The sequence below is a fragment of the Pleurodeles waltl genome, chromosome 7 (assembly GCF_031143425.1).
Source record: "Pleurodeles waltl isolate 20211129_DDA chromosome 7, aPleWal1.hap1.20221129, whole genome shotgun sequence".
Taxonomy (NCBI): Eukaryota; Metazoa; Chordata; class Amphibia; order Caudata; family Salamandridae; genus Pleurodeles; species Pleurodeles waltl.
The window spans coordinates 1,224,012,247-1,224,027,337 of record NC_090446.1 but is presented as its reverse complement, the minus strand read 5'-3'; the positions used below and the strand labels follow the sequence as shown (position 1 = coordinate 1,224,027,337).

Genomic DNA, 15,091 nt, shown 5'->3' with positions numbered 1-15,091 from the left:
TGCTCTGGCCATGATGCTCATTTAAAGAAATTAAACTTCAACAGGAAGCAGGAAGCACTCACAGATATAAACCTAGCTGGTGCCCTAGTTGAAAAGGACAAATTATCCTAACTCCTGGGCTTCGCGAAGGCAAAGCAAGTGTGTTTACTCCGCGATCACATCCTTAAAAATGATCTGAAATCCTTTGTGGAGGTGAATGAATCTTTGATCTATTGGAGCTCAATAAGACTGTTTCACATTCAATCTCATACCCATATAGATCCTCTCACAGTCACTCACACACCTAGAAAGACAGGCCTTGCGCCTAACCACCACGCTGGGCAGAGTTGGGTAGTTAAGGGGTAGGGTGGTTATAGGGGGTTGGCCACCAATTCCGGCAACCAATTCCTGCAGCCATAGGTTGGAATAACATATAGAAATGAAAATTATGTTAAAAAAACATAGAAATTTACTGAAAAAAACAAAGGTTACAGGGATGTTATAGTTAGGAATTGGAATTGAAATAATCTTAGAAAATCACTTAAAAAGCCAAGGTTACAGGGACATTATAGTTAGGTTCTAAATTTACTTGCACAAAGCCAGAGAAATTTAGCAGTTATCGTTAGAGTTATTTCAAGTAACTATAATTCATTGCCTAAGGTAACCATACCTTGTGCCCTCACCATGGACTGCTAATTATGCCAGATATTACAGCACTCATGACAACTTTTGTATCGCCAATACAAATATCAATGAAAAATTAGAAGTTACATTATTGAGGAGAAACTGTGCACGGTGGGGGCGCAATATAGTTACAGTAAGCTGCAAGTTATAAACTAGAACAAAAACTGATGAGTTTCATTGGTTTCGTGGGAGTAAATTCAGAACCTAACTATAATGCCCCTGTAACCTTTGTTTTTTTCACTGAATATATATCCTACTGGCAGCCATCAGTAGATAGTTATAGTTAGGATCTAGTTTCCATAGGAAGAGTGTTATTTTGATATTTGTTTTGCTGATAACATAAATACATATATTTTAACAAACAGCATTGCATCACGTTGAACACAAAATGCTTGCAATCCCAGGAATTATTATACTAAGAAGTTTATTTGAAAGGCTGATACGTTTCAACTTCGGTCTTAGTCAAAGCCAAAGTTCAACAGTGGAAGAACGCCCCATTCCCTTATTTAATTGTAACTATGTCATAGACATAATGGACCGACTGTGTGAGCAAACAATCTGCTTTAGAAAACCATGAAAACGCAACCATTGAAATCCTGCATATGTTCTGAGCACAAGCTATATGAAAAAATATCAAATAAACAATTGTTCAATATTTGAGACACATCAAAAAGACTTTAGGGGTCATTACAACATTGGCGGTATAAGGCGCTTATCGCCGTGCAGAAGACCGCCAATACACCGCCGGGGCAGCGGAACTCCGCCACAGCTATTATGACACACATCACGGAATCCGCCGAAATTCAGACACCCACACAACACCGCCACACCAAAGGTCAGTGATAAACTGGCGGAAACAAAACCTCCACCTCCACGCCAACAGAAACACGCCCATGCTATTACGACCCACGAATCCACGCGGCGGTCTTTCAACCGCGGTATTCCATTGGCGGTACACACCGCCGTGCTCAAAATACACACACATCTCCAAAACACCGCCACATTGGACAATTACAAATACACACACCTGATACACATACACACACCACTCCCACACACCCAATGCAATATAAAATACACACCCACAAACACCTACATCCAGAAATTCTGAGAGAAGGCCAGAGAGAGAGCACAGCTATTGACAACCCCATCACACAGAGGCACACAACACCATCACCCACACAACATCCACACACAAAACACCACATACCACTACACTCACCACACTCATCAACACATACACCACCCCACACATCACACACACCACCCCATGTCACGCCAAATACACCCCCGCTTCTCCGAGGAGGAGCTCAGGGTCATGGTGGAGGAAATCGTACGGGTAGAGCCGCAGCTATTTGGTTCACAGGTACAGCACACATCAATAGCCAGGAAGATGGAGCTATGGCGCAGAATAGTGGACAGGGTCAACGCCGTGGGACAGCACCCAAGAAATAGGGACGACATCAGGAAGAGGTGGAACGACCTACGGGGCAAGGTGCGTTCCACGGTCTCCAGGCACAACATCGCGGTGCAGCGGACTGGCGGCGGACCCCCACCTCCTCCCCCACAACTAACAACATGGGAGGAGCAAGTCTTGACCATCTTGCATCCTGAGGGCCTCGGAGGAGTCGGTGGAGGATGGGACACTGGTAAGTCAATTCTTAACTATCACATCCCCCACCCTACCTGCATGCTATCACACACCCCCACCCTCACACCCTCCCCTATCACCCCAAATGCTCACTAATCTACCCATGACACCAACCACCCATCCCAACACCAAGCCCTGCATGACACAACGAAGCATGGACACCCCTCACTAAAGCATGCGCACTGCACATACCCAGAACACCCCCCAACCATCACCACACAAGCACCCACACAGGAATGCCTGCACTGGGGATCACGCACACCCAACCATTTCATACCATGAAACACACGCAATAATCATGTTCTTATACCCATGCAGGAACACAAAGGAACGTCACCACACCAGAGGGTCCAGACAACACCACTCCACCCCCAGAAGAGGCCCACAGTGACGACAGCAGCTCTGCCCCACTGGATCCTGATGACCAGCCCGGATCATCGTGGGCCTCAGGACAGTCGGTTCCCCTTGCACAGGCACAGCCCAACACCGAGCTTACACCCTCTGGCAACACCAGCACAGCACCCACCCAGCGGGCCCAAACCTCCCTACCCAGGACAGGTCAATCAGCGGTGTGTCCACCACTACAGGGCACCCAGGCTAACCCACCACCCCAACAACAACAGGGACCTGGGGGCAGTGGTAGTGGGCACACGGTCCAGGGGACGGAGGCACAGGAACATAGGGGAACTGGGAGGGCTGTTGTGCGACAGGGCAAGGACAGACCAAGGGAACCAACTCTCCACAAGGCCCTCTCCTCCATCATGGGAGCATACCACCACTCCCAGGAGACGATGGCCACGGTCCTGGACAAGTTGCAGGAGACCCTGCGTCTGGAGGATGAACTGTATTTGGGGTTCAGGGACGAGCTCAGGACCATCAGCTCCGCCCTGGGCACCATGGTAGGGGTGCTGACGGACATTCAAAAGACCTTGAGGGACACCGTGGCACTCCAAAGGGCCCCTGACACTAGCCAGGACGACGAACTGCCCACCACTTCTGCCGGCGTTAGTGGACAGGACGCCCCGCCACAGGACCACCACACCAGCACCCCACCCCCTGCAGACGGACAACCACCACGCAAGCGGACCCTGTGATCCAGGAACAGGACAGAGCAAGATGGCAAGACCCCCGCCAGGAAATGAGACCACCCTGATTGTCCTCCCACTGTCCCACTTTGTCACCCTGTCCATATTCGAACTGCCCCAGCTCCACTTCCAAAGCCCAGATGGGCAGTGCACCTGTGAGACTAATAGACTGGACTCTGCCATGGACATTCCTCCACCATCACCCATCCCCATTTTACAACCCCCCTTAATTTTTTGAGCACTTAAATAAGCACCCTTGATACACAAAAAAATCTGGAGTCAGTCTATGATTTGGAACTTTGTATTATCAATTACAGTGTCATAATGGGTTACCCATTGTAAGGCTAACATACCAATGTCAGACATCACAAGCCCTTCAAGGATGCAAGCAGTTGACACGTAGGTTACCACACTTGTGAAACTGAAATGGAAGGGTACAACTCAATTAACAAATAGTGAGTGAAATGTAGGTACAGGATAGAGGTAGACGTGTGAAAGTTAATGTAATGTTAAACCAGAAAATGTTCTCACCTGTATGTCACTGGAAATATTGCTGTATGATTGACTCCCTGTTGTCGTTTTCTTCATCCTCAGCTTCATCCTCATCACTGTCCACAGGCTCCACAGCTGCCACAACACCGTCATTTGGATCATCCTCCTGCAGAAAAGGCACCTGGCGTCGCAATGCCAAATTATGGAGCATGGAGCAGGCGACGATGATGTCGCACACCTTCTTCGGTGAATAGAATAGGGATCCACCTGTCATATGGAGGCACCTGAACCTGGCCTTAAGAAGGCCGAAGGTGCGTTTGATTACCCTCCTAGTCCGCCCATGGGCATCATTGTACCGTTCCTCTGCCCTGGTCCTGGGATTCCTCACTGGGGTCAATAGCCAGGAAAGGTTGGGGTAACTAGAGTCCCCCAATAGCCATACACGGTGCCTCTGGAGTTGACCCATCATATCAGGGATGCTGCTATTCCGCAGGATGTAGGCGTCATGCACAGAGCCAGGGAACATAGCATTTACCTGGGAGATGTTCTGGTCTGCCAAACAGACCATCTGTACATTCATCGAATTATAACTCTTCCTGTTCCTTTACACCTGTTCACTCCTGCGGGGGGGAACCAGAGCTACATGGGTCCCATCAATGGCACCTATGACGTTGGGGATATATCCAAGGGCATAGAAGTCACCTTTCACTGTAGGCAAATCCTCCACCTGAAGGAATATGATGTATCTCCTTACGTGTTTCAGCAGGGCAGACAACACTCTGGACAACAAATTGGAAAACATAGGCTGGGACATCCCTGATGCCGTGGCCACTGTTGTCTGAAAAGACCCACTTGCAAGGAAATGGAGCACTGACAGCACCTGCATGTCAGGGGGGATTCCAGTCGGATGGCGGATTGGTGACATCAGGTCTGGCTCCAACTGGGTACATAGTTCCTGGATTGTGGCACGGTCAAACCTGTAGGTGACGATGACATGTCTTTCTTCCATTGTCAACAGGTCCACCAGCGGTCGGTACACCGTAGGATTCCGCCATCTTCTCATATGTCCCAGCTGACGGTGCCTAAGAAGGACAACAGCGAAGAACCAGTCACTATTCCTCCAGGTATGTACCCACAGTTACACACAAGACTACACCTGACAAAAAACCCTTCCTGCATGTGTGTTGAGTATAGGCCTAGCTATGTGTGACGCAGTAGTAAATGAAGCCATGTGGGCCCCTGAAATGGCGGCTGCCTGACCTCTAAATTGGGACAATGGGATTGTGGGGTAACTGCGTTGGCGTGGCACACCGTCGCGGAAGGCAGTCGTAGAGCGCGGCGCAATGCTGCATTGGTTAACATTGGACCCTATGGGTCTCAAGAGCCAATGAACAGGTGCGCCGGCGGTGATGATGCGCACCGCCGCGGACGTCACCGCCGTGGACGTCACCACCATTTTCTATCTGTTCAATCACTAGATACCTGACCTTCGACAGGAGAGGACCTACACTGCTAGTGCTGCTGTGACCTCGGTCTGGAAGCGACGATGGCTGCTGCGTCTGGGGAAAGGGCCCCTGCCTTCACTGCACAGGAGTTGGAGAAACTTGTGGATGGGGTCCTCCCCCAGTACATGCTACTCTACGGTCCCCCAGACCAACAGGTTAGTACACAGGGAGCACGTTGTATGGGCTAGGCCTGGGTGGAGAGGGCTGGGTGGAAGAGGGAAGGGGCCAGAGTTCATAGAACATTAATGCATGTGATTGAATGGGCCACATGGCCAGAGTAGGGAGGGGGCCACTCACATTGACAGTGCAGTTGGTAATGACTGTTCCTCTTCCCTTGTACATGTCATGTAGGTCAGCGCCCACCAGAAGAGGGACATTTGGCATGCCATCGCCAAGGAGGTCCAGACCCTGGGGGCCCACCAGAGACGGGGCACCCACTGCCGTAAGAGATAGGAGGACATTCGCCGCTGCAGCAAGAAGACGGCGGAGGCTCAGCTGGGGATGGCCTCCCAACGTGGGAGGGGTGCCCGTCACACCATGACCCCCCTGATGTTCCGGATCCTGGCGGTGGCCTACCCGGAGTTGGATGGGCACTTGAGGACATCACAGCAGACACAAGGGGGTGAGTACAACCTCTTTCTGCTGACTTTGCGTGCAGTGGAGGGGTCTGGGTGGGGGAGGTGGGCTGTGGGTGTCCCTAGGCCAGGGCGAGTTACGTAGGCAAGGCCCCTCCGTAATGTAGGCCATGTGGCACTCAACCCCACCTCAGCAGAGTGCCAAGTTGAGGTATAGTTGCCCCTGTGGCATCCATGTGCGCAGATTTCCACCATTGCCATGTAGGCCATGTCACAGAAATTGCATGTGCAGGGGTCAGGAGCACGGCGTAATGCAGGGGGCTGCTGCGTCTGTCTTGTCCGCCAACGGTAGGGGCATGCCATGCACTAATACTCTCTTTGTTCTGTCTCCCCCCCTTTTCCTGCTCTCCCTGTCCTTTTGTACATCAGCATCATCAGGCGGAGGTACAGTGGCACCGGAGCACGAGGGAGCTGCATCCCACATGGCCATGGAGGGCCACACCACAGACTCTGAAAGCACCAGTGGGACAGAGGGCGAGGGGAGCTTCACGTCGGCCACCGGCTCACCAACCAGCGACATGGACTCGTCCGCCGATGGGAGCTCCCCTGTGGTGGCGGCACCATCTGTGCGCCCCACTTCTACAGGTACAGCCGCCACCTCCCCTACCAGCACTGCCCTCCCAGCAGCCCCTCAGTGTTCGCCCCGTGCCTGCTCACCCAGGAGGGTGGGCATCACCTTCGCCCCAGGCACCTCAGGCCCTGCCACAATCACCTCTGCTGCCCTCAGTGAGGAGGACATTGACCTCCTCAGGTCACTCACTGTTGGGCAGTCTACCATTGTGAATGCCATCCAGGGTGTAGAAAGTGAGTTGCAACACAGTAATGCATTCCTGGAGGGCATTCATTCTGGTCAGGCTGTCCTTCAGCGAACCCTGCAATCTCTGGCCTCAGCACTGATGGCAGCCATTGTCCCTGTGTCTAGCCTCCCCCCTCCAACTTCCTCCACCCAGACCCAATCTCCTGTACCCCAGCCCATCCCAAGCACACCTACAGACCAGCATGCACACAAGTCAGCACACACAAGTAGCTCAAGCAAACATGGGCACCTCACACACCACAGGCACTCATGCAAGCCTCACCCACATACAGACACAGCAACATCCACTGTCTCCACTGTGTCCCCCTCCTCCTCTTCTCCCTTCTCCCTCCCAGTCTTGTCTACACACACACCTGCATGCACCACATCTACAGGCACTAGGACTCGCACCAGGACACCCAGCACCACAAGCCGCTCACCTGCACTCACCACCTCCACTACCATTTACACGTCCCCTGTGTCCTCTCTCAGTGTGTCTCTGACGCCCCCTCCCAAAGTACACAAACACCGGCAATCACTCACCCAACATCCATCCACCTCACGACAGCCTCCAGTACCAGCACCTGCACCCAAAACACCTAAAGTGACACCTCCTACAACCACCTCCTCTTCCTCCACTCCCAGACCCCCTCCAGCTATCCATCCCAGTGTCCGTCAGAAACTGTCCCTATGTCAAATTGACCTTTTTGCCCCCACCCTCCCCCCTCCAATTCATCAGTCCCGTTGTAGCGCCTCAGCCAAAAAGCCTCCAGTACCAGTGGTGCGTGTTCCAGGTTTTTGGAGTGCACCGGCCACCAGGGAAGGCAGTAGGACCCGGAGCCAAGTCACTGGCAGCCCACCCCCTGTAAAGGCTCTAAAATTGGAGAGTGGACGACCGGACCATCTTAAGACTCCTGGTGGGACAACAAGTGACATGGGATCGAAGGCGATTGGTGAGTCAGCTGTAACTCCAAAAAAGGGGGGAAAGGCCCAGAGGAAGTCTGCCCAGCCTGTTGTGAGTGTCACGGCGGAGAAGTGTGCCATCATTTCCGGCAGGCCAGACACAACCGCCAGCACCGTCGTCACTGGTCCAGAAACCACCGCCAGAGTCACAGCCCAGGAGGGCACAAGTATCGTTACTGGTCCAGAAACCACCGCCGGAGTCACAGCCCAGGAGGGCACAAGTATCGTTACTGGTCCAGAAACCACCGCCGGAGTCACAGCCAAGGAGGGCACAAGTATCGTCACTGGTCCAGAAACCACCGCCGGAGTCACAGCCCAGGAGAGCACAAGTATCGTCACTGGTCCAGAAACCACCGCCGGAGTCACAGCCCAGGAGAGCACAAGTATCGTCACTGCCATCAAAGCCCTCCCTGATAGGTGCTTACCTGTTAGCTGACCAATCCCCCTTTCAGGGCTATTTAGGGACTCTCACTTGGGTGGTTCTTCAGATTCAGATTGCAGGACTCCAGCAGGAATCCTTTGCATCCTTTACTTCACCTTCTTACTGAAAAAACTGCACTTGGACCCTCCAAGAGCTCTACAAGTGCAACAAAGAAGCAAAGGCAATTTCGGCAACATGGTATCTTCAGCTCCTGTCAGCAACTGCAACTGTTTCCCAGTCGTGCATCCTCAGAGGACAGCCTGTCTTCAGACTGCACCAGAAGAATGAAGGAATCTCCCTTGGAGTGAAGGAGTCACTCCCCTGCTTCAGCAGGCACTGTAGAAGCGAAATCAGCTCAGCTCAATCAGATAAAATCAAATCACCAGCAGGCTCCTCTGTTAAGCAAAGTAATTTAATACGTGTGCACAGAGACTGAACAGCATAAGAGATCAAGCTCGAACAGTCTGAATAAGGAAGTGATACGTGACCTTTTATATCATTAAACCACAATCAAATTTGTACATTTCATTGGTTCTTGCCATTGACATATAATCATTTCTACAGAATTACTAAAGTTGTTTATCCTTAATTCTTCATAACACACCATATATGGATAGCAAATCATGGACAGGAACTTGCATACTATGGCCTATGTGTCTAATATCGCATGAAACATCTATTAACAGAAATAGGAAAAATAAGTCCACGATAGTACTTTCAATCAGGAAAATTGCCTCAGCTAGCATGCAATGATATCTTACGATGGCTGTAGAAATATTAAGCCTTGCAACATAATGAGTTCTCAGCAGCATCAAAGTGTATCAAAACCATAGTCAATGATAGTTATAGAAGTTGTTCAACAAAACAGGCCTAGTTGTCATTGGGTATCATAATGCTCATTGAGCCCTAACTGGATCCTGGGAAAATGTGATTCCACATTTCGCCCTCTGATACTCAATGACAACAAAAATTTCATGATGAATGGGTGTCATTTAAATAGGATCCCTACCCCTGGCGATATCCTCATGGCTTTGCTGGCAATGATTCTTGTTCTCCCTGTGGCAGATATTTTTCAGAGGTATTGTTAGAAAAGAAGGACACACAATGTTATTATTGCCACTACCCCTACCACCAACACTTCTATCAGCCATGATCCCCAACCACGGAATCATTCAGCAACGTCCTCCAGTATTCCTCTTACATATGTTAAATCCGACACTTCATTTTCCCACATTCTCCACCAAGATGTAGAAGCAAAATCAGCTCAGCTCAATCAGATAAAATCAGATCACCAGCCTGCTCCTCTGTTAATCTAAGTAGTTTAATACGTGTACCCAGAGACTGAACAGCATAAGAGATCAAGCTTGAACAGAATAAAAAAGTAATACATGATCTTGTATATCATTAAACCACAATCAAATTTGTACATTTCATTGGTTCTTGCCATTGATGTATAATAATTTCTACAGAATTACTAAAGTTGTTTATCCATAATTCTTCATAACGCACCATATATGTATAGCAATCATGGACAGGAATTTGCATAATATGGCCTATGTGTCCAATATCACATCTATTAACAGAAATACGAACAATAAGTGCACGTTAGTACTTTCGATTAGGAAAGTTGCCTCAGCTAGCATGCAATGATATATCATGATGGCTGTAGAAATAGCAAACCTTGCAACATAATGCGTTCTCAGCGGTATCAAAGTGTATCAAAACCATAGTCAATGATAGTTATAGACGTTGTTCAACAAAACAGGTCATTGGGTATCATAAGGCCCACCGGGCCCTAAATGGATCCTGGGAAAATACAATTCCACAGAACCTCTCAGCAACGACTGGTTGGGTGGGACCCCTCTCCTGATGAGCTGTGTGGATCCTGCATCACGGGTGGTCGACTGAAGTGGTCCTAATAGTCTTGATGTCCAACTGTTCAACTTTGGTGGAGATAAGAGCTTGCCTCCCCATGCAAGATGATACCCCCGTGAACTGTGTGTTTTGCAGTTGCGAGGGCTTGTTGGCATCCTTCCATGAACTTCTTCATGCACCATCCAGCTCCAGCCTCTAGCACTCCTTCCTGCGATGCACAGCTTTCTGCATGGTTCTCCTGCGGCGTGGGACCCTTTCTTGTAGTGCTGCCTGGGCCTCCTTTTCCATCTTATTTGTCCCCATGCTGTGGGACTTCTGTCCTGTGCATGTTGCCTTGCCTCCTGAGGGCTCTCTGAGTTGCTGAGAGCCCCGTCTGACTCCCCCTCTTGAGTTGAGTCCACCAGGTCCCTCATAGTCCCGGGCAGCGCCATTTTTGTAGGAAAATACCATCTTGTCTGGCATGTTATCCTCATTTTAACTTGTGTGTCAGTTTGTTTTTGCCTGTCTCACTGGGATCCTGCTAGCCAGGACCCCAGTGCTCATAGTTTGTGGCCTGAATGTGTGTTCCTGTGTAGTGACTTACTGTGTCACTGACGCTCTGCTAATCAGAAACTCAGTTCTTATGCTCTCTCTGTCTTTAAAATTGTCCCTGTAGGCTAGTGACCATCATCACCAAATCTAATTGGCACACTGGAAGACCCTTATAATTCCCTAGTATATGGTACATAGGTACCCAGAGTATTGGGGTTCCAGGAGATCCCTATGGGCTGCAGCATTTCTTTTGCCACCCATAGGGAGTTCAGACAATTCTTACACAGGACTGCCACTGCAGCCTGAGTGAAATAACATCCACATTATTTCACAGCCATTTTACACTGCACTTAAGTAACTTATAAGTCACCTATATGTCTAACCCTCACTTAGTGAAGGTTAGGTGCAAAGTTACTAAGTGTGAGGGCACCCTGGCACTAGCCAAGGTACCCCACATAGTTCAGGGCAATTTCCCCAGACTTTGTGAGTGCGGGGACACCATCACACAAGTGCACTACATATAGGTCAATACCTATATGTAGCTTCACAACGGTAACTCCAAATATGTAACATGTCTAAGATCATGGAATTGTCCCCCCATGCCAAATTTGGTATTGGGGTGCCAATCCTATGCATCCCCAGGGCTCTAGCATGGACCCTGGGTACTGCCAAACCAGCTTTCTGGGATTTTCACTGCAGCTACCACTGCTGCCAACCCTCAGACAGGCTTCTGCCCTCCTGGGGTCCAGGCAGCCCAGTCCAAAGAAGGCAGAACAAAGGATTTCCTCTGAGAGAGGGTGTTACACCCTCTCCCGTTGGAAATAGGTGTTAAGGGCCTGTGAGGAGTAGCCTCTCCTGGCCTCTGGAAATGCTTGAAGGGCACAGATGGTGCCCTCCTTGCATAAACAAGTCTACACCGGTTCAGGGACCCCCATCCCTGCTCTGACACGAAACTGGAAAAAGGAAAGGGGAGTGACTACTCCCCTGTCCATCACCACCCCAGGGGTGGTGCCCAGAGCTCCTCCAGTGTGTCCCAGACCTCTGCCATCTTGAATCCAGAGGTGTGAGGGCACAATGGAGGCCTCTGAATGGCCAGTGCCAGCAGGTGACATCAGAGACCCCTCTTGATAGGTGCTTACCTGACTAGGTGGCCAGTCCTCCTCTGAGGGCAATTTAGGGTCTCTCCAGTGGGCTTTTTTGTCAGATAACGAATGCAAGAGCTTACCAGAGCTCTTCGACTTCTGCCAGGATCGACCCCTGACTGCTCCAGGATGCCTGCAAAACTGCAACAAAGTAGCAAGAAGACTACCAGCGACATTGTAGTGCCTAATACTGATGGCTTTCTCAACTGTTTCCTGGTGGTGCATGTTCTGGGAACTGTCTGCCTTTACCCTGCACTGGAAGGCAAGAAGAAATCTCCAGTGGGTAGACAGAATCTTCCCCCTGCTAACGCCCGCACCAAACTTCTGCTTCACCGGTCCTCTGGGTCCCCTCTCTTTGTGACTAGCATGGTCCCTGGAACACAGGTGCTGGATCCAAGTGACCCCGACAGTCCAGTGGTCCATCTGTCCAAACTTGACAGAGGCAAGTCCTTGCTATTGCCAGACAGTAATACTGTGAACTGCATGAACTGCAGCTGCTAGGGCTTCTGTGCACTTTTGCAAGGAATCCTTTGTGCAAAGCACAGCCCAGGTCCCCAGCACTCCTTCATGCATTGCTCAACTCACTGAGGTGCCCACCGGCTTCGTGGGACCCTCCTTTGTAGTGTTGAGATGATTGCTGTGCTCAGTTTTCTTGAACCTGTGTTCAAGTACTTCTGTGGGTGCTGCCTTCTTATGCATGGGCTCTCTGCATTGCTGAGGGCCCCCTCTGTATCCTCTTCCAAGTGGCGACCTCCTGGTCCTTTCTGGGCCCGGGCTGCATCCATTTTCTTCAACCACAACTTTTACAGCTAGCAAGGCTTGTTTGTGCTCTTTCTCCAAAGAAACAACTCTGCATCCTCCAGCATGCCATGGGACATTTTCTGTGCAAAGGAGAAGTTCCTGGCATCTTCCATTGTTGCAGAATCTTCAGCTCTTCTCCCACCCAGAGGCAGCCATTTTGCAACTTCATCTGGGGTTTAGTGGTCTCCTGCCCCCCCCCCCGGACACTTTTGTGACTCTTGGACTTGGTCCCCTTCCTTTGCAGATCCTCAGGTCCAGGAATCCGTCTTCAGTGCTTTGCAGTCAGTTGTGGTCTTTGCAGAATCTCCAATCACGACTTTATTGTATTTCTGGGGAAGTAGGGTCACTTTACTCCTACTTTTCAGGGTCTTGGGTTGGGGTATCACCCTTAGTGTTTTTTGACACTCCCAGCAACCCTCTACACACTACACTAGACCTAGGGCCCCTAAATGGTTCGCATTCCACTTTCTGAGTATATGGTTTTGTTTCCCCTAGGACTATTGCATCCTATTGTATTCTACAGTGTTTGCACTACTTTTCTAACTGTTTACTTACCTGATTTTGGTTTGTGTGTATATTTTGTGTATTTTACTTACCTCCTAAGGGAGTACATCCTTTGAGATATTTCTGACACATTGTCACTAAAGTACCTTTATTTTTAGTAACTCTGAGTAATGTGATATAGTGCTATATAATAAATGAGTGGTATAGTAGGAGCTTTGCAAGTCTCCTAGTTCAGCCTAAGCTGCTCTGCTATAGCTTCCTCTATCAGCCTAAGCTGCTAGAACACTACTAATCTACTAATAACGGATAACTGGACCTGGCACAAGGTGTAAGTACCATCAGGTACCCACTATAAGCCAGGCCAGCTTCCTACATTGGTGGTGCAGCGGTGGGATCAGTACTTGCAACTGCTTTACCACTTTGTCATTGGTGCTCTTCATAAGAAAAACATATTCCAAAAACTTACAAAATATACAGAGTTAACCTAAAAACTTTCTAAAAACTTTCTAGAAAGTTTTGAAAAGTTTGAAAAGTTTACCTCTTTTCTTTAAAAGTTCTAAAAACGTTTTTCTCTCTATCTTAAACCCTTTCTTACAACTATGTCTGCAGTAGAGCTCACTCCCACAGTTGTTCAGACAACCTATGGTAGTTTAAACTTTAATATTTGTGAGGGGTCTCTGCATAGAAAGAGGTTAAGCATTGGTAAGAACCCTACCAAAGATCTTCTTCTTAGCCTTCTCCTAGAAAAGTGACAAGAACCAGTCTTGTTCATCCCAGGATCAGGAGGTAGAGGAGGGGGGTACCCAGCAAGAATCAGGGGAGGGCCCTGAGGACCCTGTGGAGGGTTCCTCAAAAGACCTGCCAGCTAACAGGCCATCTAGTGAAGCTGGTAGTGGGAGGGGGTAACACATCAGTAGGGTACCTTTTACTCCAAAAGGCCAGGTAACTAGAGTCCAGCCAGTTAGAGACCGGTCCAATTCTGCCAATTCCCACATTTCCTCTGTGTCTTAGAATTCCCAAGCCTCCCACCCTGAGGATAACACCCTAGACAGGGAACTTAGAAAGCTGAGGTTGGAACAGGACAGACTAAAGATGAGACAGCAGCAGTTGGCCTTGGACAGGGAATATCTTAATGTAGAGAGGGAAAGGCAGAGGTTGGGGTTAGTTCCCCATGGTGGCAGCAGCAGTGTTCTTGATAGTAATGCTGTAAGAGAACAAGATTCTAGAAACCTGCACAAGATTGTCCCCCCTTACAAGGGGGGGGATGACATCAACAAGTGGCTTGTTGCACTTGAGAGGGCCTGTATGGTACAGTTGGTCCCTCAAAGGCAGTGGGCTGCTATCTTGTGGTTATCATTCACTGGTAAGGTTAGGGATAGGCACCTTACAGTCAGAGAAAGTGATGCCAATAACTACAAAGTTTGAAGGATGCACTTGTAGATGGATTTGGCTTAACCACTGAACAGTACAGGGTAAAGTTCACAGATACCAGAAAAGAGTCCTCTCAAGACTGGACAGACTTTGTAGACTGTTCAGTGAAGGCCTTGGAGTGTTGGTTACAGGGCAGTAAGGTGACTGACTATGAAAGCCTATATAATCTGACCCTGAGAGAGCATATTTTGAATAATTGTGTGTTTGACTTGTTGCATCAGTACTTGGTAGACTCAGATCTGACCTCTCCCCAACAATTGAGAAAGAAGGCAGACAAATGGGTCAGAACAAGAGTGAACAGAAAAGTTCATACAGGTAGTTACAAGGATGGCAAGAAGAAGGATGGTAAGTCTTCTGACAAGGGTGGGAATAAAGATAAAAAGCATTCTGAGTCTTCACCAGGCCCATAAAAATCCTCTGGGGGAGGTGGGTCCAAATCCTCGTCTAACAATCAAAAGAAGCCATGGTGTTATTTATGTAAAAGTAAAGGCCATTGGGCAAGTGATTCCACCTGCCCAAAGAAAAACACCAAGGCTCCCACTACCACAACCCCAACTGCATCCTCTAGTGCCCCTAGTAATAGCAGTGATGGTGGT

General features: G+C 49.3%; 1 protein-coding gene across 1 annotated transcript in view; it reads left to right on the top strand.

Annotated features, from left to right (window-relative positions):
* The window catches only part of LOC138247376 (leucine-rich repeat and fibronectin type III domain-containing protein 1-like protein), a 93,018-nt gene that overhangs the window by 63,643 nt on the left and 14,284 nt on the right, over positions 1–15,091 (top strand). The gene's annotated exons all lie outside the window — the stretch shown is intronic.